The following is a 27,650-nucleotide window of genomic DNA, read 5'->3' on the forward strand; positions in this document are numbered from 1 at the left end:
CAAATAAAATCATCAGGTATCATCAGTTGCTGCAAATCGGATATCAGTATCCTTTTTCAATATAGCCTGTTAATTCTTTTAGTCAAACCACACACTTGAAAAATCTACAGTTCTTGGTAGGTTCTAACACTGGACAAGTCAAGAAGAAAATGTATGCATTTAATAGATGTTTATTTAATCCAGAATCATATTAACATGGATTGCTGGTGTGGCAGTTTCAGCAAATTAATATTTTATCAGCATATCTGCATTTTTAAAAAAAGAATCCATATTGAGGCAATACTTTCAGTCAGATTTAAAAGACCACAACAGCATACAAATTGTTGAGTTTTAAAAGAGCTCTTTAAAAAAAAGCCTTTCTCAAAACACATAGCATTTTTCTGGTAGCATTTTTTTTTCTTTGCAAGAAAATTTTTTTTATTAATCTATAGGAAAAACATTATTGAACAGCAATGAGCAAAACAGAGTCATTTAATCAGGTTTGCTTAACTTGATAAAATTTTAAAAAATCAGTTAAATCCAAGCCTGCTAATTTATTTTCAAGTTTACTTGAGGCTGAATCAGTCATTGAATTGTGGAGCTCATGCAATTTTTTTTGTCAGTAGCATATATTACTTCTTTAGTTTATTAAGCAACGTTACACAAATAAAAGGCCAACAGTGCCCAGATGAGGAGACACAGTATTTAAATGACAGCAGATTAGTTAGTAATCTAAATCTGAAAAACTACCCTGGATGATACTTTTTACTGATGGTAATAAAATTTGGTGAACTTGTTCAACCAGTTAGTTTTTAATTATCTGGGCAAAAAGGATAGCATAAATTTGGAGACTGGCAGGCATCAACAGGTAATGCCAGAGAGACAATTTTTTTTCTGTCGCTAGCTTTCATATTTAGCTAGTACAAAACATGAAAATGCAATCAGTGATTAAAGATGGCATTATTCTGATGTTGATTCGAAAGCACACATGTGCTGCAGAGAAGTTGCAAAATCAGAGAGGCATGCATTTATGACAGAATAAGCTCTCAGAAGTCAGAATCATGGAAACTGCTGAGCAGGAGATTTGAATAAAAATAGATTGCCTAAAATTGTTCTCAAATGTTTAGACAAGCCTTTTGGCAGGTTCTGAGAAAGGAATACAGGGAGGGGCTTCAGAATGGCATAAGTGCTTATTATCTATTGGAAACATGATGCACAATATTTCTAATATTTTTCAACTTTTTGAAGAAACCACTTTTTCTGAAGTCACAGATAATCCTTGGAAGTTATTTCCTGTGTAAAACTAATAAAACAGTATGTTGTCCATTCCAAAGGAGTAGGTCACAAATGCATATAATCAACATTAAAAAAAACCTAAACCTATATCCTGAGGAGGATATAGATTTAATTTTGTGCAGTAACATAAGTGCCGTTATTCAACTTGGTCAGATTCTGGGACATGTGATCCTAGGTCATCTGGAAGACACAATGTAGGGAAGACTACTTTATACTATCTTCTGCAGTAGAAATAAGTCTGTAATAGAACATTTTGTATTTCCTAGGTATGGGCTTTCTGAAGAGATGAATATTGCAAAACATTCACATGAAAAAGACAGCAAAGAGATAATAAATGTGTTTGACTAAAGCTCCACAAAACTTTGACGAAGACCCTATTCAACTAAACCCATAGCCGCAAGCATATATATGTGTTCATTTATGCAACATTCATTACAACAGACAAATAGAAGGGACTAGGCTCCAATGTTAGATATAAAAAATAGGAAATAAAGTTAGCCTCTAACTAGATCCAGCAGCTTAAATGTGACAATTGCTTTCAATTAGTAACAGTTTTGAGTCTTAAGTATTAGAAAAAGCAAAGACATATTGTTTATTTTTATCTGCTGTGTCTTAGGTTATCACCAAGAAAAATGGTAAGAATATGAATAGGAGTTAATGTTCACAAAACATTTGTATTAAGATTTTGAGAGCTGAGGTTTAATTGGGAAACTTAATAGTCACCCAAGAAACTATTTTTCTTATCTAATTACATTTTAAAAGGCAATTTTGTCATAAAGCCAAATACTTTTTGTTGGGCTGTACTTTAGTTCTAGTAAAATACATTTTCATAAAGTATACTTTCGATTTTGTTATGGGTATCACTGATGTACGTTTTAAAAAATGGGAATTTTTGCTGATGTATTAGAAAGGAAATAAATGTCTTTTTACTCCCTTGGCAGTTATCCCACAATCAGTTCAACAATACTGATGTTGAAAATTAAGGGATTACAACTTTGGGTGGTAGAAGAAACTGAAGTAACAGATGGTTGCTAAGAAACAAAAGGCCTCTATTAGCCAAATAGAAAAGAATAAGTTAAAGGCAAGAATGCGAAGACTAGAATTATGCATGGCTGCAGTGATCTTTGTTAAATCACTCTACATGGTTATTTTATTTTCTAGCAAGTGATACTGGAATGTAATAGAATACATACACGTACACACACACACACACACACACACACACACATCCATTAATATCTATACCATTGTTAATAGTACTACCTACATTATTTTTCTTTGTGATTGATTAAATAATGACTGCATCCTGAGTTTTGTGAATATATTACAGTAAAGTATGCTGGTGTCAGATTTGTAAACTTATTCTCCTTTTTTGGAGACTTTACTGTTTTTGGGGCTTTATCCAGAGATAATTTGGGAATGCAATTAAAATACTCTATGCTCTGGCAAGGATTTACCCATTTTATTGTTAAATTAGGGAATGAATGTGTGTTCCCTTCAAAAATGGTTTTATCAAAAACCTAGTTAATGAAATACTACTTTGGCTCCATTTTATCTATGGTATCTATATTTCTCCAGTGGTGGTAGGAGTATGTCTATGGCCATCTCTTTATTACTCACCAGATTTCTTGGCCTACTGTTGTTGTTTTTTTTAGTATCCTTAAAGATGTACTTTTAAAATTGGAAGATGCTGATATGCTGCAGCTCTTAGCTTTTAAAAAAATACCATTTCCAAGAATTCCCTTGATTCCTAATAACCTTCATAAACTTTATAAATAAAGAAATATGTACTGTTTTGTTAAAAGTTAGCCTGTTTCTCAAGGACAAAACTAAGGGTCACAATAAGTATCTTGAGTGTCAGCATTGGGCTGGGCTACAGTGCTAGACAGAGCATTTTGAACAATTGCTTTAGTGTTGCTAATGTTTTTTGTGGCCGCCATTTTGTTAATTAAACACACACACACCAGCTCTTTTGCAAGAGCACCCACAAGACATCGCGAAAAGTTGCTTTCTATGCTCCAATTCAAGGCCTTTGTATTACTACCATCAGGAAGGTAAACAGATCTATCAAATGTTTCTCACGCATTGCCTCCACAAAAAAGCTCTGTTCAGACACCCATTATCCAGTGTGCTCAATAAGCAAGATCACTAGATAATCCTCTCACCTATATCACTTTAATGAAGTCTGCTATTTCATTTGGATGTAAATACATTCAGTAGAAAGGCTAACACATGTACACTTCCTGTATGGGCCAGGATCCTGTGCTTCTGGAATCTCACATCACATAGAAAGTAACCTAGTCTTGGTACTATGGACATTGATTCCAAAGGCAGCTGCCAGAGTCATTGGAGTAATCTTGGAGTGGAAGGAGACATTATTGAGAATGTACATGTATTGATTGCTCTGATTACTGAATACCTGGACAGATGTTCTGCTAAATACTTTGGGGCTGTAGATGGGGACAGAGAATGGCTTTGAGGACAGGAGGAAGAGCTGCTACCAAGACAATGGTTAGATAAAAGAGGACTGAGTATGAGGCAAGAATGTAAGACGAGTAAATATCTCAGACAAAACATTTTCTAATTCCTTCCATTTCTAGAAGAGAGGAATGCATTCAGACTTGCAAAATTCTGTTAATATAGCTTTTCAAAGCACTAGAGGCAATCCTTGACCTACAACAGCTTATTTAGTGACTGTTCAAAGTTACAACTGCACTGAAAAAAGTAAGTTATGACCATTTTTCACACTTATTACTATTTCAGCACTCCCATGGTCACATGATCAAAAATTCATTTTCTTGGAAGGCTCTGTGCCTTCCTTGACCCAGAAGAAACCAGCACATAACCAAATTTGTGAGGGCATGCCCATTGCCTTGACTCTTTAGGAGAGGCTGATGAGGGTAATTGAGGCCGAAGTCTTAACATTCATTTGTCTGGAAATAAGGTGTACTGATCTCAGTGGCACTTCCAAATTGATTTTAATAAAATTGCTCTTTGTATCACTTAAACTGTTGCTTAGACTAAATGTTTTGCTTTTGTGCAAATCCACAGGAGTTACCCATATTAAAACAAAAACATAGAAAAATTCTTAACAGAAGCATTATTTCTATTATATTTCTCACCCAGAAAAGTGCTGTTTCTTCATCCCGCTTGCTGTTGCTTACAAATGACTTAAAGATTTAAATAATAGACTGTGGGGACAAATTGGTATCTTCTGTTATTACCGCATGCTGCTTTGTCATGTGTTACCTCATATTATGAAGGATAATTTATTTGCTTTAAAAGGGAGAATTCTATTAAGGACATTATATTAAATGGGGTATTTTTTTTCAGGTAATTTCAGCGAACATTAAGGTATAGAATAATTTTTGTTTTTTTACAAGCTGGTTTTTCTTTCTTTTTAAAAAAAAAGATATTTAAAAGAAGACAAACTAGTTAAAAAGAATCTGAAATCATTCCAGTGTGGATTTAGGAAAATACAGGGTTGTCACCAAGCAAAGATTCATTCGTTCGTTCATTAATAAGGATTTCATTTATGTATTATGTATTGAATACCTCAAAGGACATATATGAGAATATATAAAGATGCCTCTAGATGCTTTATTGTTTATTTTAGGAACAGTTCTCTTTTTAAACATAGATAAAAAGATTGTATCTGTTTTTTTAAAAAAATAGCATTAGTGTTTTTTAAATTGATTGGTAATGCCACCATTTGCTGATTGGGGATCACAGTTGCATTACTCCTATGGAGACCAATAATAGGGGTGGGGGGTGGGGGTTTGGCACAATGGTTGATTTAATTTATTAAATGGAGCAAGACAAGATAAATGATTTGCTCTTGGCATTTTTGACTGGCCTAGCTAATAGAAATAAGGAAGCTAATTCACAAGGTGTTTTGTTGAATTTGTTGAATGCCCTGGCTATCAGATATCTTAAATGTAGTTTGGGTGAAAGTATATTGAGATGTAAACTATTTCTCATTTTATGTATGCCTCTCATATTTTGAAAATTCATTTCTTTTAAACTTTTCAGTCTTCTATCATCCTTTAAAAGATTAACTTTTCCTCTCTTGCTCTACTTAAATGCATACATAACAGTGAAACTTGAAGTCCTTCCCTGCTTACTATTTTGGCTTTTAGTAGACGTTAAATAGTGGTGCCATCAGGTATTTCCTGAAAGTAATGTATACAGATAGATAATGGTTGTGAATAACCAGCCGTTCAGCCTGACAGCATTCCAGATTTCAGCATATCCACCTGGTTGTTTCTGACTAATAGATGCTTTTCTTGCAACATCTTCAGCAGACAAATGATACCTTTCTGGCATTATTAATCTACAGGTAAAAAATAACTTCCCTTTTTTCTTTTCCAGGGAACTGTGAATAATGTTCCTATTCTCAATTTGTTTAATCTGAATGCAAAACATAACTTTGATGGTGTCACTTTGCCTTAAAAATGAAGAATGGCTGATTGTTACTGAAATGTGTGGATAATTTTATTCATGTAAATATAAGCAAGAGAAGCCATGTTAGGGAAGGTCATGGAACAGAAAATGTACTTGGCACTGAATGTGGAGCAAGTGCATTCTACTCCATACATTCGGTCACTTCATTTTTGAGATGGATTCTATTGATTCAGAATCCAGACCAGATCTGTAAGCTCCAAATATAGGAATAACATAGGTTTTGAAGATGTATAGGTCTAGGAGCAACACAAAATGGTAGCAGAGAGATGCAGGGAAAAAAGTATTTGTGGCCTATAAGTGATCACTGATAGGCAAGTATCAGGTTCTTTTAACACCTGGGTCAGTATTTTTAAATGCACAAAGGGAAAGTTGGTATAAGAGGGAATGGGCTCAACCCTCACCATTAACATATTTTGGCAAAAACCAGGTTTTGTTTGTTAGTAGTCTGTAACAAGAGGTAAGGAATCAACTTTCAATCCTTTTCCCCCAGTGTCCTGTCAGGGGAGTCCAGCAATAAGTGTCATCTTGTCACCTAGCCTGGAGAAAACCTTGTAACTCATGATTTTAGTTGTTGGGCATAAGGATGCTGGTGGCAACTTCAGTGTCATCTGAAATGATCCCAATGCTGACCCTATCCAGATCAAGACCATAAAGCCAAAGTTTGGATTTGCCTACTTGATTTGTGGTCACGATGCGGTGAAATGAATTTAAATGTTGGGACTTGTTGTTTACAGCAGGGAAACCTGCATTGATGATTCAAGAAAGTTATCATTTGCCTACTGAAGATGTTGCAAAGTTATCATGCCACGCATATGATACATTTTGATGTCCAATTGATTTTCTTCTCCATATATAATTAGATTATAATCCCCCATTTGCTTTCTTTCATACTTTGATACTTTCTTTTGTAAAATTAACATTGAAGTGTTATTCTCATGTCAAGTGTTTATAAAACAAAAACGGCCTATTAAAATCTAAATTCTTATTCATTTTTTTAAAGAAAGGGACGTGGCTGATATTCAAGCCTCTACTATAACATTTTTAATCTTAATTGCCCAATTTGTTAAAGCAGTAGCCTCCAACCTTTTGGCTACCGGTTCAATGAAGATAGGTTTTTCCGTGGATTGGAGAGGGCATGCTTGCTCATGCTGCCTTCATCCCGCAGATGGAGCTTTGCTTGTTTGCGCGGTCTGGTTGCTGGCATGCTACAGACCAGTGCCGGTCCATGAACCAGGGGTTGGGAATCGCTGTGTTAAAGGAAGAAACAAGCAAATAATTGATGAGACCACATTCCTTGGAAATAATAAAATTCAACGATATAACTTTAATTCTCCAGTGTGCTGAGCCAAGAATCCAAAAACATGGGTTTCCCCTGAGAGACTGAATCCTTTTAGGGCTTCGTAACCATGCCTCTCTTAACTGTGCCCAAGTTTGATTCAGTCTAAAACCCAAGAGAGACATTTTAGGAAGAGTTCTTCAGAACAGAATTAAGGTTTTTGGATTCTCAGTGATTCAGCGAGGGAGATATGGGCGAGGAATAGAGCACCACAGCAATCAGCTGTGGCACGAAAGCGGCAAGGATTTAAATTTCATCAGCTGTTCCTCGGCAACAGCGTGGATTTCGGCAATCGATTCACCCGCTTTAGCTCAGAGGAGCAGCACTGAGACAGAGGTTATAGTTAGTATAGTGCATTGAGGCCTTATATTAGGAATGGTGGTGTGGGGATACAGGTTGTAGTCTATGCTTTCTTAGGAGTTCATTGGCTGACTTTAGGTCAGTCACTACCTTTCAGCCTAAATTCTCTGTGGCAGGATGCTTGGTTATTCAAGCTGTATTATGAGCAGGAAAGAAGCTTGTTTTTCTTTTTCTACAATCCAGATCAACACCCTTAATTATGCATTTCAGAGGTTGACATAATAGAACAATTTAAATATATGTAGTTTATCATTACATGCTGTCTTGCTTTATTTTCTTCTACTTGAAGAAGTAATATTAATGCTTGTAAGAGCAATACAAGAGGAAATAATTTACATGGAAAGTTTTGTATCATAGCCACTCTTTTACCTCTTACAAAGTAGTTAATGCCTGATCAGTCATTACCTCCCCACTTCCCGAAAGCCTTCTACAATAAGAAATGTTTTAATTTACTTTGAATCTAAGAGGAAGTGTGGGTGTATGCTTTTGTGTGAAAAGCAGATAAAATCACCCCATGTTCACAGTGTCTGCAATGCTCTAATGTTATTTCCACAGTATGGAAAAAAGAAAAAAAAAGAAAGGTAATACATCAGTAGTGTGAATACATTGTATGACGTTTAATCAGAATTTCAGTTTCCTACCAAATATTTATATTCCTCTGAAGTGATTGTAAATCACACACAACTCCCATACAAGAGGGAGTGTGGGAATGGTTGGAAACTCATTCCAATAGTTCATGCTTGCTTGATTATTATCAAACTCGGCTGGAAACATATTTTGTATACTTTGCCGATCTGCTTAACAAAAGTTATTACCACAAATCTGCAAATTCGAGTTCATCCTTGAAGGTAACAATGGAAAGGAATTAAACTTTTTAAAAAGTTTCATTAATGCTAAAAATGGCAATTTTTTGTTCTTCAGTACTCAGCAGTCCAGGTCCATTGTTAACATCCCTTTGCCTAATATTACTTTTGTTCTTTTTAGCTTTGTTTCTTATAGGTTTTTTTAAATAATAATGATAACAGTGGCTGGGTGTTGATTAATTATTTGTTAGCTTTGTGATATGCTGCCCAGAGTCACTTGCTTCATGAAGTGGACAGCTATATAATCTTTCTGAGAACATCTCATGGGTATTCTGATAAAATAGCTGTAATGGAGAGCTGTTATGTCTTGGATGAGAAGGGAAACGTCTTCAAAAGAAAAAAAGTCCAGTTGCCTTCTGAAAAACCGCCTTTGGGAGAACCATGACCTGGATGAGCGAAAATCTCTGCAGACTTTTTTAGCTGTTATGGAGAGAATGACAATTTAGAAATGGGTGCTATGGCTGTCAATCCCATTTTGTAGGTGAATACAACTAGTTTTCCAACTCATGCATATACACATACACCCAGTATGATCTTCTGTTCTGCCTCTGCCCATGTGCTGGCAGTATTGGCATTTTATGTATACTTTCAATTAAAGTCATCTCTCAGAACCCAGGAAACATGCCTTATCCATGCCTTATCTATTGCATCGCTTGCCTTCTGGAAAGACATTACCCCTGAGATTTATATGGCTTCCACAACGTTGGCATTCTATAAATCCTTTAATAGCTGGTTCTTCTCCATGCCTTGGATGAGATAAATAGAGCCCTTTGTGTGTGTGTGTGTGTGTGTGTGTGTGTGTGTGTGTGTGTGTTGTTGCTGCTGCTGCTGCTGCTGCTGCTGCTGCTGCTGTGGTTTTTATTATTGTCTATCAATTACATCCAGGGCCCATCTTTATTTTAGTTTGTGTAGGTTTTGTTATTTTTTGTGAGCAGTCCACAGTTAGTTGGATTTGGACTGTGTCTACATAAACAGCTAAAATAAAATGGGAAGCTCTTTGCTGCCACCCATTTGCTTTCAATGAAGGTGACTCTAAAAGCAGTTTCAGCAGAAGCTTGATAAAGACAGTTCGAAGCCAGGAAATTTTTTTAGGGTGAATGTGCGAAACCCCAATTCCCCTAAAGCAAATGGTTAACCTTTGGGAGCCCCGTAGCAAAACCACCCAACAGCTCCTTGCTACTGCTTTCAACAATTGCAAATAGATCCCAAGGAAACTGCAGACTTGTCAGGTTGACATCTAGGCTGGACATGGTTTTCAAACAGATTATTCACTGGCATATTCGTGAGCATGTAAGATAGGCATACTACAATTAACAGTACCCAGCTGTGTTATTTGCAAAGAAATCATGGTAGACTAATCATATCTGTTTTGCTAGAGTTAACAGATAGCCTTGTATGAGGTAGTTCTGTATGAGATAGATTGCTACTTTGTTCAGCAACTGTTCACAGTTACGATGGTACTGAAAAAATAGCTTTACAACCAAATAGCACATTTATGATCCTTGCAGAGTCCCTCAGCCTGGTGATTGCCATGACAGTCATTATACATTGCCCTGTGCCTGACCTATTATTTTTCCTTTTTTCTCCCCTTGCATAATGGGGAGGTTGGAGAGGAAGGGTTTATAAGAAAGTAAGCAAACAATGGGAGATGCATATTGAAAGCAATGCGATGGTGTTGGCAGCCCCAAGTGCATTATGCAAACAGTTTGATGTATTCCCCATTGTGTGCCTGCTTACTCTCTTGTGGACTTCCCTGTCTAATCTCGCTACTCCACAAGATGGGGAAGAAAGAAAATAATATGAGTCAGATACAGGATAATTTTTTTTTTACTTTGTCCTGAAGATAACTTTATTTTAGAATTTTAGGTTCATAAATGTTGAGAAGTAGGAGAAGAAAAATATAAAAAGTCATCAGCATCATAAAGTCAAACATACGTATGTGCTTTTGAAAATGTTTTTACTTATGTTAAAGCTAATTGAGATTGCAGAAATATTAAAAGTTATTTCTAATTACCACTGATCTAAAGATTCATATACTTTTCATTTAGAGAATTTCAGAATGTATTTTGGATTATAAATTGTGAATAGATGCCATCTTGTGGTTTCTTATAGAAAATGCAATTCCAACTGAGTGGAGCTTTAGGCAGCTGCTGTTTGAATGAATACCACTGTCTTAATGTATTATATTCTTATCAAAGCTTACTTATCTTCTGAATGTTTACCCCTTTTGTACAGTGGCTTGTACTGAGGCAGCTCAACTGTAATTACCCCCCAAAAAAGCATTTGAACTCTTATTATATTTTCTGAAGATTTTAACAGAAATAAACTTTTGTGTACATATGTACAGCTATTATTTTTAAAAACTTTTTAAAACAAATTTTAATTTTCTTTTTAAGGCAATCATTTTTATAATGCAGATAAAAGTCTTCTTTGTAAATACTAGAAAGCACTTTCTCTTCACAGAAAGCCTATATTTGTTTCTAAATTAATCCATCTGGACTCTCTGCCATGAGGTACTTGTTTAGTTATTTGCACCTGCATATAAAACCCCTGGTCACAACTGTCACACTCCGAAAACCCCTTTCCGGTAGTAAGAGTAGTAAGATGGTTGGTAGATTTTATGAACCTTCATACCATTTTATTAACAGAAGAGCCATTATTAGCAGAGTTGTTATATGGTAATGTTTGTAAGTGAGGTAGAACTTTTTTGATCTAATTTGAAATGAGCCTTTTTGTTATTTACCTGTTTAACAGGAATCTGATCAAAATATGTCATCTTGTCTGGGTATCCATTAGTGCTTTAAGGCAGTGTTTTCCAACCTTTTTTGGGCAAAAGCACACTTGTTTCATGAAAAAAATCACGAGGCACACCACCATTAGAAAATGTTAAAAAATTTAACTCTGTGCCTATATTGACTATATTTTTAGTTTCAATAAACTCTGGCATTTGAAGCACGCAAGTCTTAAAGCTGTCAAGTTACAAGATACTTGCATCCCTAACCCTTTAGGAAAAAAACCCCAAGGGGTCTTCAAACCTGACAGCTTGAAGTCTTGTGGACTTCAACTCCCAGAATTCTGAGAATTGAAGTCCATCAAGGGCATCAATCATATTAGCCCAGGCAGGGATCTGCAAAATTGGCTCTTAAGACTGGTGGACTTCAACTCCCAGAATTCTGAGAGTTGAAGTCCACCAAGGGCATCAATCATATTAGCCCAGGCAGGGATCTGCAAAATTGGCTCTTAAGACTGGTGGACTTCAACTCCCAGAATTCTGAGAGTTGAAGTCCACCAAGGGCATCAATCATATTAGCCCAGGCAGGGATCTGCAAAATTGGCTCGAAGACCTCCAAGGTCCCTTCCAACTCTGTTATTCTATAAGGTCGTTGCAAATTTGATGCAGGAGAAGTTTCTGAGAAGTGGAGCCCCAAGAAGCGAGGAGGGAGAAAAAGAGACGGAGGCAAGGAGCTTCCCCCCCCCCACAAAAATCTTATAAGGGAGCCGGCGGGCAGTAGCAAATTAGCTGATCACGCGGTGTGATTGGCTAATTTACTACTGCCCGCCCGGCTCCCCGGTTAGATTTTTGCTGGGAGGAGGCAGGGGGGGGGGGAAGCTCCTTAGCCTCCGTTTCTTTTTCTGCCTCCTCGCTTCCCGTCCCCGTCTGGACCAATCACACTCCCGGACATCAGAAAAGTGGAATTTTTCAATTTTTCCCACGGCACACCAGGCAACATCTCAGTGGTTGAAAAACACTGCTTTAAGGGATGTTAGCAGAAAATCAAAACATAGGCAGATTATCACCAACTTTTAGATACAGCAGTTGGCCAAATTAAACAGATGGGTTCAGAGGAACCTCACCTTCTGAGAGGGAAACAGGTCACAATTACTCTTCACCTCCATGTTGTATATGGAGTAGGGTATGAATGCATGTTTGAATACATGCTTTGAAATTCTGAAAGGGATAAAACCTTGTGATTATTTAGAGATAGGAAATAATAATGTGTTAATATATGCTTATATTCCTGTAATAGCTATTTATTATATATCACTAGCTGATGACCTGGCATTGCCCAAATATTTATAGATGTCAAAGCATTTGTCTCACAGGGAGCCATTGAGAGGAGCCTTTCGTCCCCCTGCTCATGCCCATCATCCCTGCCCTCTCCCTTCCCTCTCCCATGCACGCCTCTTTCCCTCCCTGTCTACAATATTTCGTAGGTGTGAGGGAGGCCTAGGCCTTAAAGGCCCACCTTGTGAGGGAGCACGGTCAATCAAAGGCCTCTACTGGCCTAATTAGGCTCCCTTTGCTTCGTAGGCCTACTGTGTGAGGGAAGCCTAGGCCTGAGTTGGGGCAAAGGATGATCCTAGGAACACAGGCCAGAGCTGTTTCCTGTGACATTGTGCCGCCGCAGTGAGGTGGGGGCAGGCAATATGCTTAGGTCATGACACACTCAATCAGAGGCCTCTGTTCTGGCCTATTCAGGCTCCCTTCATAGGCCTGCTCTACTGGCCTAATCAGGCTCCCTTCCCACTCCCATGATATGAACAATAGCCACTCTAGGACGCCACACTCGCTTTCCTTAAAGGCCCAGGCATTTCAGAGTTACACACACACACACACACACACAGACAGAAACACACACACACACCAGGGGTGTCTTACTCCCACAGTGTTTGTCTCCGGAGGGTAAGTCATCTGTTTACCAAGTTTGGTCGAAATTGCTTGAGGGATTCCAGAGTTATGCTTGAACATACATACATACATACTTCCTTTTTCATATATATAGATTAGGAGGTTAGAATGCAATATTGCGGGCTAATTCTGCTGACTGTCAGGGGTTCGGTCCTCACTGGCTCAGGGTTGACTCAGCTTTCCATCAGAGGTGGGTTCCTACCGGTTTGGTTCTCCCGAACTGGTAGTGCTGACTTCAAACAGAGAGCGAACCGGTTTTCTATTTCTATTAAAAGAGGGCCTGCCCGCCTGCCCTGGGTTATACTTACCTTTATTCGAACATCCGAAGCCCAGCTCATCCGGGGCGGCAGCTTGAATTGCCGCTCCTCAGCTGTATCCCTTTTTTCTGACCAATTTTTGTTCAATTGTGCACGCAGTGTGCTCGCAAAACGCGCACTCAGCGAACCGGTAGTAAGCCGGTTAGGAACCCACCACTGCCTTCCGTCCTTCCGAGGTTGGTAAAATATAAGTTTAAGTGCTAAGAGTTATTAGTTGTATTTTTGAATAACTACAGAGATTCTGAATTTATTTATTTATTTACTTAATTATTTGTTTGATTTATAAATCCTCCCATCTCACCTATATGATTCTGGGAAGCTTACAGTTTTGCTAACTAAAACAGACTGAGTGATTTATGGATCACTCTATCATTCCATGGAAATTATGTGAAGCCATGCTTTATGTTTCTTTAACTGCACAATATGTCTAATGACTTTTTCGGTTTGTGCTTATTCAGTTGAAAAGCACTAGTGGTTGCAAATCCCTACTGTTTGGGCCCATTTTACATTTGTTCCTATTCCTAGTGATGTTTTAAATAGGAATGACACCTCTCTAAACATAAACAGGTTCCTAATTTTTTTTTAAAAAAAGAATACAATTGAAACATGAGCAAATAGAAAAAATATTTGTCTAATATGGCTATAATAGGCCTGGATTCAAAGGGTGAAAACCATGATTAAAAGCATACTTAGGCATTATATCAAAAACATCTCTTCGCAAAATCTCATGCCAGCTGTTTTAAGGAATTTTTGGCAGGTGCTGTGCAGGGGCCCAACAATCTCCCGAATCTCATTTTTGCCCATCAGATCTACATTTCTGTGCAGCCATGCTGTGTAAGGCAATAGTTACAAAAAGTAATTTGACTGTACAGGTTTAGACAACTGGCTGTCTACAGACTTTCTCCCGTTAAAAAAAAGAAGAAGCTTTGGGCATAAAGCCTGCTAGTTTGGTCTGAAATTCAAGACAGTCAGATAACTGCTATGTACAGAGCTTGAAATGGTATGGCGTGCTGTCTCCATTCATTTCAGGTAATCTAAAAACCACATCACAGCTTCTTAGTAGAATAAGTAAAATGTGTTCTTTGGTAACTTGAGTGGTTGGATGTAATGTTTCTAATTTAGAAGCGCTTATAGACCTAGGATTGTGTAGCACAGTTTATGAGATATGACATAAATTAATTATCCACATGGATTTGGATTGTACAGTATGTGTTCCAAATATATTGGATTGTAGGCTTCCTACGAAAAATAGGGCTGATTTCCCAGTGGGGAAATATTTGAATTACTAGTCCAGTCTCAAATGTAATCTGGCAAGTAGATGATGAAGTGAAACAGATGAATAAAGTTTGACCAATCTTGATTTCACGATTATTTATATTCATTTATTTAGGTGGCTGCTGTCTGGTTAATTTCTTTAAAATACCTTTATTAGTCGTACCTCATTTTATCTTCCATAAAAATAATATGGCAGATTAAATAGTAATACCAAGTATGTAACATCATCCTGTTTTGATTCTGGTCATTTTGATTGTGGCGTCAAACCTAGTCCATTTAGTGGAATTTAATGCAGTATATAAGACCACAGATCAAAATGTTCTTCTCTGTGAAATGTGTTGTTTTGTCACCAGGGTCCATCTCAGTTCTACCTTTTTTTGTTGAGGAGAGCTATCATCCAGAATAATCCAGATGATGTTAATAGTGAGCATGAAATGGGCAGGTATTGAATTAAGGTAGAAAATGATCTTTTCTTACTGGCTATTGCGATGTAATGTATCCAGAATAACTCACTCCGTTCTAGGTGACTATTAACATTCAAGGAATACAACAGTATCTAATGTTTTTTCATCTTTTAGCCAAAACAAAACCCTCAAGTTCATTTTATAGTCTTCTCCTACCTCATATCAGTTGCTATATCATATTGGAAGCAAACACCCTATTTCGTTCTGTATTTAGATCATTGATACATGTTTCAGTTTAGATGTCGACCATCCCAAACCAGCTGTTTCATGCATGAAATAATTTGTGCATAAACCATGTTACCCCTCTGTAATTACCACCATGACCCTTGTCATTCTGTGTTTCTTCGGATTAGTGTATAGATGCATGGAATATGTGGTTAATCCAAATGTAATCAATCCATGGAATTCTCTCCTTGGCATCCAAGAAAGCACAGAGAGATCTTCTTGCTGTCCAGAATCTCCTTACTCACTCAACAAGTGCAGTTTTAAAATGACTGCCAAAGCACATGACAAGATGATGATAAACTTTATCCAAATGGAATGGCAGTAGGCAAGCAGTGTGTATGTGTGTGGGACAGACATTGCAACCTCTCCACAAAAAGAAAAAATGCTTCCAGTTTCCTTTTCTCTCCCTCACCCATTTCCCCCATCTTCCAGCTGTTTATCTGCTAATAAATACCGCTCAAAACTCCATGAAAGCTAGTGGTGTGATTAATGAGGAATGAGGGGTGGATGCGAGAAAGCAATTAAATATATTTATTTTTTCACTCATTCACTTGGCTCATTTTTACACTATCCATCTCAATAAAAATTGAGTGAGGCAAAGATGTTCAACTGAAAATTTGGGGGGGGGGGGCATGATTGCTGGCTGATTGGTGGAAGAAAGAGAAGATAGATTGAGAACTAAAGGGAATAATTGTCTAGAACAGCCGTCCCCAACTTTTCTGGTTCTGTGGACCAGAGGTGATGGTGGAGGTGGGAGGAGAGGGAATGATTTCATGTGTGCGTCCGCAGCTTGCACAGATGGAGCTTCATGTGCATGTGCTCTCGCCCACCCTTTGTGCCGGTTCACCATGGGCCCCCTGGCCTAGAGGAGAAAAATATAAAAGTGAGGGTTTGAAAACCTTTGGTGTAGGGGTAAAATCCAGCAGGTTCTGGAGAACCGGTAGCAAAAATTTTGAGTAGTCCGGAGAACCGGTATCAGAAATTTTGAGTAGTTTGGAGAGCCGGCAAATGCCACCTCTGGCTTGCCCCAGAGTGGGGAGGGAATGGAGATTTTACAGTATCCTTCCCTGCCACGCCCACCAAGCCACATCCACCAAGCCATGCCATGCCTATCAAGCCACGCCACAGAACCAGTAGTAAAAAAATTCAAATTTCACCACTGCTTTGGTGACATATCCAAAGGTAGTAAAAACATCCTCCTTCCCTCAAAATCCAGGGGAATGGGTTCCTTGAACTGACATTGCAAAAATAGAGTATTTCAGGAAGGGAGGACCATTCTGAATAATTGCACAAATGGGGCAGTTTTCTAGGAAACCCCGTGGGAAGAAGCAGGGGGGAAAAAACCTTGAATAATCTTGGCATTGATTTGATGACTAGTAAATGCTGTTTTTATAAGGCACTTTGGAGCATGGTAATTGGCTCAAGTGAAAAGGCTGATAAAATATGAGCAATAAGCTTCCCAATGTTTAGTTACTATGCACAGCATTGTTCAAATGAGTTCACATAACTTCTGCAGATTTCTCTTTATTTAGTTTGCTTAAATTAGTTAATCATTTTTATGGTTCACTGACACTTTATTTAAGGGAAAACCACATCGATGTGTATTGCTGCATTGCAAATTATGTATTATAGTACACTATGCACCCATATTCCTCTAAGTAAATAAGCCCCCTACATACTGTTGTTTGAGTGACAGCACAGTCCTGTGGTTAATACACAGATAATTTGTGTTAGGAATAGGCATGGGATTGGTATTAAAGACACATGCTTTATTCTGTAATATAACCAGGTGTTGGTTTTTTAAAAATTTTCTCTTCTGCCCAAATTATCAGGACAACCTCCATGACAACAACTATGCCGCTGCAATAGATCTTGCTTGCTGATTGATTGATTGAGGATTGATTTAAGGAGAGTTGTTTCAGTAACTGGCCATCTAGAATTTGGCCATCTAGAATTTGGAAATAATTCTCTGGAGAGCTCTCATTCATTGGAATAGAGTACAAAGTTCTATATGTAAATGGTTAGGCTGCATAACAGAATGTTCTATCAAATATAATTTAAGGCCTTTTATTATTTGTAGTGTGAAATGAAAAACATAAATTGTTTGCTGTGATGTTCTTCCACATATATTAGCAAATGGGTTAGATACACATGCCCCCCTCGATATAGCAAGAAAAGTAACTTCCATACTGAGCCAGGCTGTGGCAGTATCTTTCAGCATTTGCTTTGTCCGTAACAAGTTTCTACTTAGAATCCTTAGGAAAAAAATGTTGTAAGTAATTAAATACTATAATGTCTTTGCAATATTAACAACACTCTTGGCCTTGCGTGTTATTAAAATAAATGTGCTTCATATAAATAAATGCTATGTGTAGATAGCTTAATATTAAACATTTCAACAGGGATATGGAGTTCTTTGGAAACAACAGGGAGAGATTTAGATTTCTCTTTTCTGATCTATTAGCTACACACACATACACACACACACACACCAGACATGAATTTGGTAAAATTTGTTTCCAATCATGCATGGCACTAAAATATAAAATATTATTGCTGTTGTGAGTAAGACTTTGGTTTTTTTTCATGAAATAACATTCTCTCATTTCCCTTGCTGTCATATCATAGATCGCTCTGTTTTTCAAATAAATCTGCCATCATATTTTCACATTTTTGGGTAGGTCACTCTGCTTCTTCCAGTAGATTTATTTTTCTTCCAATGAGCTACATTCTTTGACTGGTTTGTTTTGTTTTTAAAGAAATGCAATGCCTGGCTGCCAAAGCTGTTTTCTTTTTCTTAGAAAAAGTTGTTTTGTTCAAATCTGTAAGATGGTTTCTGTAATTTTCCAGGGATTGAGCAATAAATAATTATTTCCTCTTGTAAGCTTGAAAATGTAGATCCAATTTAATAATATTATAATGAGTCTGAAATGTTTGGAAGCCACTGCATCTAGTGGCGTATTCTTTTATTCTTTTAGTTGCTGAAGGAGACTTAACTTCTTGACTCTTCTAGTAGTTCATTGAAGTTGCTAGTAAATGGCTGATGTCTTTGGTGATTTAAGAAAGATTGTCACTGAACTATGAAGTACATTTTCAAAGCAATCGCCCCTCCCTTTTTAAAAATATTATACTTAACTATTTTTGTTTTCCTCCATTCTTGAATAAAAGAGACAATTTAGGATTCTGGAAAGAAAAATGGGGACAATTTACATGATGTCTATTCAACTTGTGTGAATAACTCTACAACAGGTTAAATAGACAAACCACTTGGCCAGTTTTAAAATACCTAGGTTTGGTGCAGGAGCAACAGAAGGTTTGTGAGATTTTTGCTTAGTATTGTTTCTGGTGTTAACTCTTGGCCAGAGCTGGAATGTGTAAATCACTAGGACCGGAATGGCGAACCTATGGCACGGGTGGCACGCAGAGCCATTTGTCAGGGCACGCAAGGCGTTGCCCTGTCAGCTGGCCAAGTGCGCATGCGCGCGCTGGCAAGCTGAGTTCAGCCTTTTTAAAAGCCATTTTTTGCCCTCCCCAGGCTCCAGAGGCTTTATATAACAGCCTCCCCCCCCCCCGGAGGCCCTCCAGAGGCATCAGGAGCTTCCCTGAAGCCTCCGGAGGGCAAAAAGCAACCCTATCAGCAAACTGGAAGTCACTTCTGGGTTGCTTGTAGGGCCGATTTTAGCCCTCCGGAGCCTTCAGGGAAGCCTCCTGAAGGTCCCTGAAGTCACTTCCGGTTTGCTCATAGGGTCGTTTTTTGTTCTCCAGAGGCTTTAGGAAAGCCTCCTGAGGGCTCCTGAATGCTCCGGAGGGCTAACCTGGAAGTGACTTCTGGTTTGCTCATAGGGTCGTTTTTTGCCCTCCGGAGGCTTCAGGGAAGCTCCTGAAGTCTCCGAAGAGCCTTCGAGAGGGTGGGGGGGATGTTTTCACCCTCCCCAGGCTCCTATAAAGCTTCTGGAGCCTGGGGAGGGCGAAAAAAGCATGCAAAGAATGGGGGTCGTGCCTCTCAGGCACGCATGCGCACTGGGGGAGTTGCACATTGCATTATGGGTGCAGCACACCAGCGCACGACCCCCCTGCGCTCTCCCCACATATGGTACGCAAGCCAAAAAAGGTTAGCCATCGCTGCACTAGGATGTCAGGAGTACGACAACAAAGATGGCTAGAATATAAAGCTGTTTGTCAGGTTACTGCTGTTGCTTTTTAACATCCTGCACCAGTATATGAAAGAACATGAAAAGAAATCAAATTATTTACCAACCGTTTTTTCAAGCAAATCTTCTTTTATATGGAATGTACTCTTAAATAATATGTTTTTGGGAATCTCTGTCTTATTTAGTTTTATATAAATACCAGAGCTATTGTAGCAATGGATATCAAATTGTCACAAGTGCTACTTTAGGAGTAATTCATTAGCTCATGAGCCACAAAACTGAAGGCTTTTCATGCATTAATCCGGAAATCTGTAGCCAAATGAAGTGTGCCATGTGTGATTAAATGTAGCTTTATTAACTAAAAATAACTTTATTGTGAGAGAACTTCAAAACATTGCTATTTCACTTTGCTCACTTAAGTCATAAGGTTTTTCATTAGCCATAACATCGGTATTTAGAATTATAATAGACCAGAGCTGGAAGATACCTTAGAGCAGCGATGGCAAACCTTTTTGCCATTGCGTGCCAAAAGCGGGGGGAGCACAGGGGGGTCATGCGCTTGCATGCCCAGCTGGTCAACTCCCCCGGCGCCGCCAGCTTCTTTAGTGCATGGTGGCTGATTGCCGTGTGTGTCTTGCCAAAGAAACTGCTGCTGCTGCTACCACCTGTATTACTACTATTACTGAGGCTGCCGGACTGCCCGTGAGAGGAGGAAGGAGAACTGCGGGCAGTCCGGCAGCCTCAGTAATAGTAGTAATACAGGTAGCAGCAGCAGCAGTTTCTTTGGCAGGACACACACACACACACACGCACACACGCACGCACTAAAGAAGGCTCTGCCCGGCTGCCTCTTTCCTATGCTCCCTTCCCACCAGTGATTCCGCTCAGCAATCGCCCCCTCTCCGCCTACCTGCCCCTGTGTCTCTTGGGAGCGGAAAACTAAGGGAGCGGGTGTAAATGGGGTGAAAGCTGCCAGGTGTATTTATTTGAATGGAAGGGAGCAGAGGGATTTCAGAAACCTGGGACATCAGGAAGCTTCCCCTGCATTGAGGAGCTTAACTTGATCTCACTGCCCTGAAAGCGGGAGAATATTAATGATGACAAGCAGTGGATCTCCCCCCCCCCCTCCAGCATGAAGTTCTTCTGGGATAATGCGGAGCAAATCTGAGCTGAGGATGAGACAGTCACAAGTGGCCACAGCAACCCCCTGCCAAGTCGAAATGGCTGTGCTGAGAACCGTATGATTCTTGTTCCAAAGAACTTGTTTTCCAGGCAGCAGGATTGGCTCTAGCAATCTCAGCCAAATTCCGTATTCCTAAAGGAGCTTTTGCGCACACTCTCTTCTGCCGCCTACAAATTCCACCCCCTCGCCTCTTCTCCTTCCTCCCGGCCCTACCAGTCTAGTCTGCAAAGCCCCTCTCCCCCCTTCCACTCCATGCTGTAAAGCTCGACAGCCCCCTAAACGCTACAGAGGTCCACTTCGTGGCATATTGCAAAGCTCAACCTTTCTTCCCCACCAACGCCACCGCTCGCCACACTCGGCACGGCAATCAGCGGAAAATTCAGCTTTCCTCCTCCAGGTTAGGGAGAGGGTAAACCTTCCACTCAGGCTATTCGCGCCCTGTGGAAAGCTCCTGCGTGAGCGAAGACGCTGAGCAGTTACATCTGATTGCAGATGTAAACTAAACCTCCAGCTGCTCCGCTCACATCTTCAGCCTCATTTCCAAAACCTCCCCATTGATAAAATATTCTCTTCCTCTCTTCCATTAAGCCCTACAGAAGCTCAGTCCAATAAAGTTGGTTACTAATAACTTGGTTCTATGGAGTGTAACTATCTTCTTGAAGCCTCCGGAGGGAGAAAAAACACCCCCAATGTACAAACTGGAAGTCAGTTCCCAAACTTCCGGTTTGTGCGTTGGGTTATTTTTTGCCCTCCGGAGCTTCAGGGAAGCCTCTGCAGAGCGAAAGGGAAGGCTAAAATCAGCTGGCCAGTGCGCGCATGCGTGCTGGCGCTATACGGGCAATGCCTCACGTGCCCTAAGAAATGGCTCCGCATGCCATAGGTTCGCCATCACAGCCTTAGAGGTCTTCTAGTCCAGCCCCCTACTCAAGCAGGAGAACCTATACCATTTCAGACAAGTAATTTAGTCTTGTGGCCCCCAGGCTATGAGTTTGAGACCCCTGCATGGAGGATTATACGCTGCTTTTTATTACAGCATGTTCTGTGGGACTGTAGATAATGCATTTGAGTTCTCCCCAGTACACTTGCATTGCTTACTTTTCTCATATATTCTCATGTATTTCTCATATTTTTCTTTCCCTTTGCTGAGATTTCCTCCTTTACTTCTTACATTGTGGGAGTTAATTTCCATTCGCATGCAGTGATTGACTCCTCTTCGCATATTTCCCCACTACTTTGCTTTGTGCCTTCAGAAGTGCAGGAGAAGGTTGAAAACGGGGGGGGGGGGGGTCTATTTTGCTGACAGATGCTTTTCTGTCAACAGATGGACACAGTTGGATATAATTCATCTCCCTTTTTTTTCAGATCATATTAACAGGGAAGGGAGGAGAATATTACCCCAGGTTAAAAATAAGACCCAAATTCAATACATTTGCTCCCAGTACAAGAATCTGCTAGTCCTCTGGATCTGTTTCTTTATTTATTTCGGAATAAGTCCCAGTGAGTTTAGTGGGATTTATTCCTGAGTAAACATGCAGTATTGTAGTGCAAAAAGCAGCCATTTCAGCATGACGAAACCTGATATACCCCTTCTTATACAAATAATATACATTTTCTTTATTCATTTAGTTCATTTATATCCCTGAAATTCATCCTGCCTTTTGAGCTCTCTCTTACAGGTAATCCTCAACTTATAACCACAATTGAGCCCAAAATTAAGTAAGAAATATTTTAATGAGTCTGGCCCCATTTTATGACTTTTCTTGTCACATTTGTTAAGTGAATCACAGCAGTTGTTACATTAATAACACGGTTGTTAAGTGAATCTGGCTTCCCCAATGACCTTTTAGTCAGGAGGTTGCAGAAGGTGACCCCCAGGACACAGCAACCATCATAAATGAGAGTCACTTGTCAAGAATCCAAATATAAATCCTGTGACCATGGGAAAGCTGCAGCTGTCATGAATGTGAAAATTTGTCATAAGTCACTTTTTTCAGTGCTGTTGTAACTCTGAACGGTCGCTAAGCGAACTGTTGTAAGTTGAGGACTATGTGTACAACAATAACAAAAGATTTTAATTTCAGCTTAATGATAAGGAGAATTGATTTTTCTGCAGAGTTATTTTGCTTAATAAGATCAAATTATATAACAGTCAAAATTTTGCTGCAATGTTTTCCAACTTTACTATAAGGTTTATCAGGGGAAAATCCTTAGGGCACTACTATCAAACTCCACGAAATTGGGGGGGGGGTGTGGAATGTAGAGAGAGAAGTTCCCTTCATGGGATAGAAAGTCTTTGCCATTTTGCATTCGTGTGCAATATTGAACTAGAATTTACTGAATACATTCCATAATGTTTTTCTTTTAGATAAGTATCTGTCAGCTTTCTCCAGTCCAGACTTGTAGTTTTCTCATTCCCTTCCCACAGAACCAACATCCTATGGTTTAATGGTGTTGCTAGACATTAATCATTCTGCTTAGACAAAAAGACAGTATAGCAAATATATGCATTGAATAGTATTTAGATAAGCATTTTATGTATGAAAAATTCATCTCAGTGTACAAGTTTGACAAGGAATATTTAGATCCTTTTGTTCTATGACTAGATGGATCAAGTTTGAATGCCAGTATTCTGTTTAATGTAAGAAGGGGCACATTGGCATAATACTATAGATCTTGATAACTAACTGTTCAATAATTACCCTAAAAGAAATAATTGGTTTAATGTTTAGAACGGAAAGTGCCGTGTTTTCCCGAAAATAAGACAGGGTCTTATTTTCTTTTGATCCCCAAAACAAGTGCTTGCACTTATTTTCGGGGAGGTCTTATTTTTGAGGTGCAGGAGGCGGCGAGCGTGGTCACCTCATGGCTGCTGCTGGGTTGTAGTATTTTCAGGGAGGGCTTATTTTCCGGGGAGAGCATATTTTAGCTCATGCGCTCAAAAGCCCGATTGGACTTATTATCTGGGGAGGTCTTATTTTCAGGGAAACAGGGTAGATGTAGTTTGAGAACAAGTAACCTTAAAAACATAATTCAGTCCTGTCATATTCTAATACCAAAAACTTTCTTACATTCCCAAATATTCCATTTAAAATTATATAATCGTGTAATTTCTCTTTACATTCATCTTTTGTTTAAGAAAGAAAAAGAAAAACTAAAAATCTGAAATAAAACATACATGGAAATAATTAAACACTTAAAGAAAAAGAAACAAATAGCAAGAACTAAAAAATCCTTCCTTACTGAAGATATTAACCAGAAATTCTGGATTTATTAAATTTCTTGCAATATCACATGCTGGAAGCAGCAGAACTATTCAAACTAGCACTAAGCAACAATAGAACCTTGTAATGCAAAAAAGTTTGTTTGGGGGCTGGTGAATAATCTGGAGAAATAAAAAATAAAATGTAGGAACATTGAACTTTGCTTAGTTTTGAAGTTAAATGTCAAATTTTCTTTCAAGAACTTTATTGAATAAAGCCTCTTGTTGTTTAGTTTTTTATAGTTGCATTCTCCAATTCAATACTCTATATTTCCATATTTTTCAAATTATTATTATTTTTCCTTGTGGCAACTGGGAAGTACTATTTCTATGTCTTCCTGCCAGTAAGTAGCTCAGAGGGCGTACCACTCTGGCTTTTCTAACACAGATTTTGGGGGCAAATATATCTATTAAAATTGTTCAATTAAATTATAACTGTTACTGATTCTGCTTGGTGTCCAAATAGTAACACAGTAAAGCGGTATATGGCCCCAAACTTCCAAAATACATGTGTTTTGGTTCAGACATTCATTTCCTGGGAGGATGGGGTACAGTGCACTGAAGTGTTCATGCTTGAATACCTTGGATATTCTTAGTGGATTTTTCTTGGTCATTGCTTGCTGGGTGTGTGTACACTCACATATACACACACACAACTCTGAGATACTAGATAATATTCAAGGATACTTCAAGATATCGGTGCAGAACTGCTAGCTCGTATCAAATAAACATAGACTCCCATTTGCTGCTCATTCAGTAAGTTACCTATTTGATGCATAAAATTTTATGGAAAAATCCTAGAAGTCTCATCAGCTGTTGGGAGTCCGTATTAGTTTAGAGGTAAAGGCACCAGGCGAGAAACCAGGAGAATCATAGGCACAAAAGCCAGCTGGGTGACTTTGGGCTAGGGTTTCTTTTTCCAATTCACCTCATAGGATTATTGTAGTGGAGAAAATAGGAGAAGGACGAAATATTAGGTAGTTTGCTGCTTTGAGTTATTTATAAAAACAATAAAAGTGGGATAAAAAATATCTAAACTCTAACAATCTAAATCATTTTTTTTTTACTGTAGTAAAGAAAGTGAAGATAGAATAGTAGAACAATGCATTTTTATTGGTAGCTAGAAACTACCGTGTTTTCCTGAAAACAAGACAGGATCTTATTTTCTTTTGCCCCCGAAATAAGCACTTGGCCTTATTTCCGGGGAGGTTTTATTATTTTTGAGGTGCAGGAGGCGACGAGCGTGGTCACCTCATGGCTGTTGTTGTGTTGCAATATTTTCGGGGAGGGCTTATTTTAGCGCATGCGCTCAAAAGCCCAATTGGGCTTATTATCCAGGGAGGGCTTATTTTGGGGGAAACAGGGTATCTGGAATAATTCTGGGAATGTAAACCCCTCCATTGAAATGTTTCTTCACTCAAGGAGCCTACCAGATGTTTTTGGACAGGTCATGATTTCTAAGCTCTTCTGATAAGATTAATTTTATCTTTGCTTAGCGTCTATATGTAAACAAGCTCCATCACATGAAATGTCACAGAAAAGCCACCTCAGTTCTCCTAGCTGGTGTTATATTGAGTTGTGACAGATCTGCTTTGAAAATAACACAGATGTGCAGTCTCTAATTTCACAGTTCTATATAACTTTTTTCCCCCTTTTAAAATGTAGATGCAGCTAGTAATCTTGGGCATGTGCTTTCAGGAAGTCTTAACTTGTAAAACAGGAAGGTTTAAAAAACACTTTAAACACAAAGGACCTTGTCCCTTTGAGAGTTTGAAAAGAAAATGATGTTAACAGAATAAAGTATTCAACCCTGTTAGACAGCAAATCTATGGGTTATTTTTAAGCTAATTACTCAGAATTAAACAAAGGCTTAATGCCTTTTCCCTGAACAGGAGCTGAGGTCAAATTAAATGAAGCTGAGACGTTGTTTTTGTTGAACGTTCAGGCTTAAACAGATCACATTTGGCAGGGTTGGAACTGTGCCTATGGTACCAAAGTTGTACTAAGCAACAGTGATGTGTTTGATTTTCCAAAATGCTTGTGCTGAGATAAAATGCAGATGCAAAAAAGACTCCTTATGCTCTGTTTCTACCAGTCTTCAGGAGTTCTCAGCACTTCTGTATAGATGGAAGACAACTATTTAGTGGTAATCCTGGACTTTATCAGCAAATGAGCAATGAAACTTAAAGTAAACCATGCATATTAACCCCACTGTAAAGAGTTATCATGAGCAAACACAGTGTATGTTCTGTGAGAGACCAAAAGGAAGACAGATGTTTTATAATGTCAGATGTTTGCAAAAGTGATCTAAAGCATTCTTGATTCTATATTCCTTCTTATAAGAAATACTTTAAAATGTAATTACTGTCTATTTCTCTCTCCATCCATAGATACAGATGAGATATATGTTTACATTTAGATATAGATACAGATGTAGATAACCAATGTTTAGAATATGCTCGAGCGTTCACAAGAGTCTGAACCAGAAGAAATATTAAACCATATTTGATAAATGATTACTAGAACATTTGTAAATATAATATAGATAGCCCTCGACTAACCACAATTAAGCCCACAATTTCTGTTACTAGGTAAAACATTAGTTGAGTGAGTTAAGCCCCATTTTATGATTTTTCTTGCCACTGTTGTTAACTGCAGTTATTAAGTTAGTAAATATGGTTATGAATTGAATCTGGCTTCCCCATTGATTTTACTTGTAAGAAGGTTGCAAAGGGTGATTTACATGACCCCAGGGATACCAGAACTGTCATAAATAGGAGTCAATTGCCAAGCATCTGAATTTTGAACACATGATCATGAGGATGCTGCAATGGTTGTAAGTGTGAAAAATGCTCACTTTTTTCAGTGCCGTTGTAACTTTGAACAGTCACTTAATGAACTTTTGTAAATTGAGGACTACCTATACGTGAACTTGTTTAATATTTAAATGAAAAGATGAATTGTGATCCTGTTAAAAGTAAATAATTTGAATTTATTTCAGAAAAGAAGTTAGAAAATTATAATTGAAGGATGTTTAATATTAATTGTTATTAGTTAACTCATCTTGGGAATTTGGAAGGCTGAGGGTAGATTTGAACCCAGCTCTTCTCATTCCTAATCTGAAATCTTAAATACTGCATCACACTGATTCATTTTGAAATGAAGAACTTGTGAAGGAAAATGCAGAGGGATCCTTGCATACTGCATATTAAGAATATGTTGAATATAGTTTTTTATTATTATTCCTTTATCTCTTCTCCACAATTTTTACTTCATTCTTTGAAATTATGTATAGTTTATTTGTAGAACTGTCCCAAAAAGTCACATCATATAGCATGTTTCAGTTTTGTAGCGAAGTAGCCAGTTGAGAAAAAAATAGCCTAATGATTTATGTAATGGCACTTTATGTGTGTGCATCGTTTGTTCTTTTTGTGAAACTAGAACAATGGAGGAAGAATCAGATGCTCTGTTGCAGTTTTAGGGTTGGTTGGTTTGTGAGTGTGTCCTTGGCTGGTTTCCCATCTTTACCGCCTTGATTAAATTGTCTTGTATCTGTGGTCATGTAGGTTTGAACTTTTAACTTTATCAGTACACTTTGCCGGAATTTCTGGAATAGGAATAGAATGTGAATGAAAATTGTATAGCCATGACTGAAAATAGCTATAATTACTTTAAACAGGCATTTGCCCCCTTTTCCCATCTTGCCAGCCAAATTATCTTAAACATAATTTAATAGCTAGTCTTTAATATCTGAAAGTTGCTTTTTCTGATTGTAAATTAGTTTATCT

At 38.3% G+C, this 27,650-nt stretch overlaps 1 protein-coding gene across 5 annotated transcripts in view; it reads left to right on the plus strand.

The window, feature by feature from the left end:
- The window catches only part of ZNF516 (zinc finger protein 516), a 144,226-nt gene that overhangs the window by 91,642 nt on the left and 24,934 nt on the right, over positions 1 to 27,650 (plus strand). The gene's annotated exons all lie outside the window — the stretch shown is intronic.

This window comes from Natrix helvetica (assembly GCF_964273705.1).
Source record: "Natrix helvetica genome assembly, chromosome: 4".
Lineage (NCBI taxonomy): Eukaryota > Metazoa > Chordata > Lepidosauria > Squamata > Natricidae > Natrix > Natrix helvetica.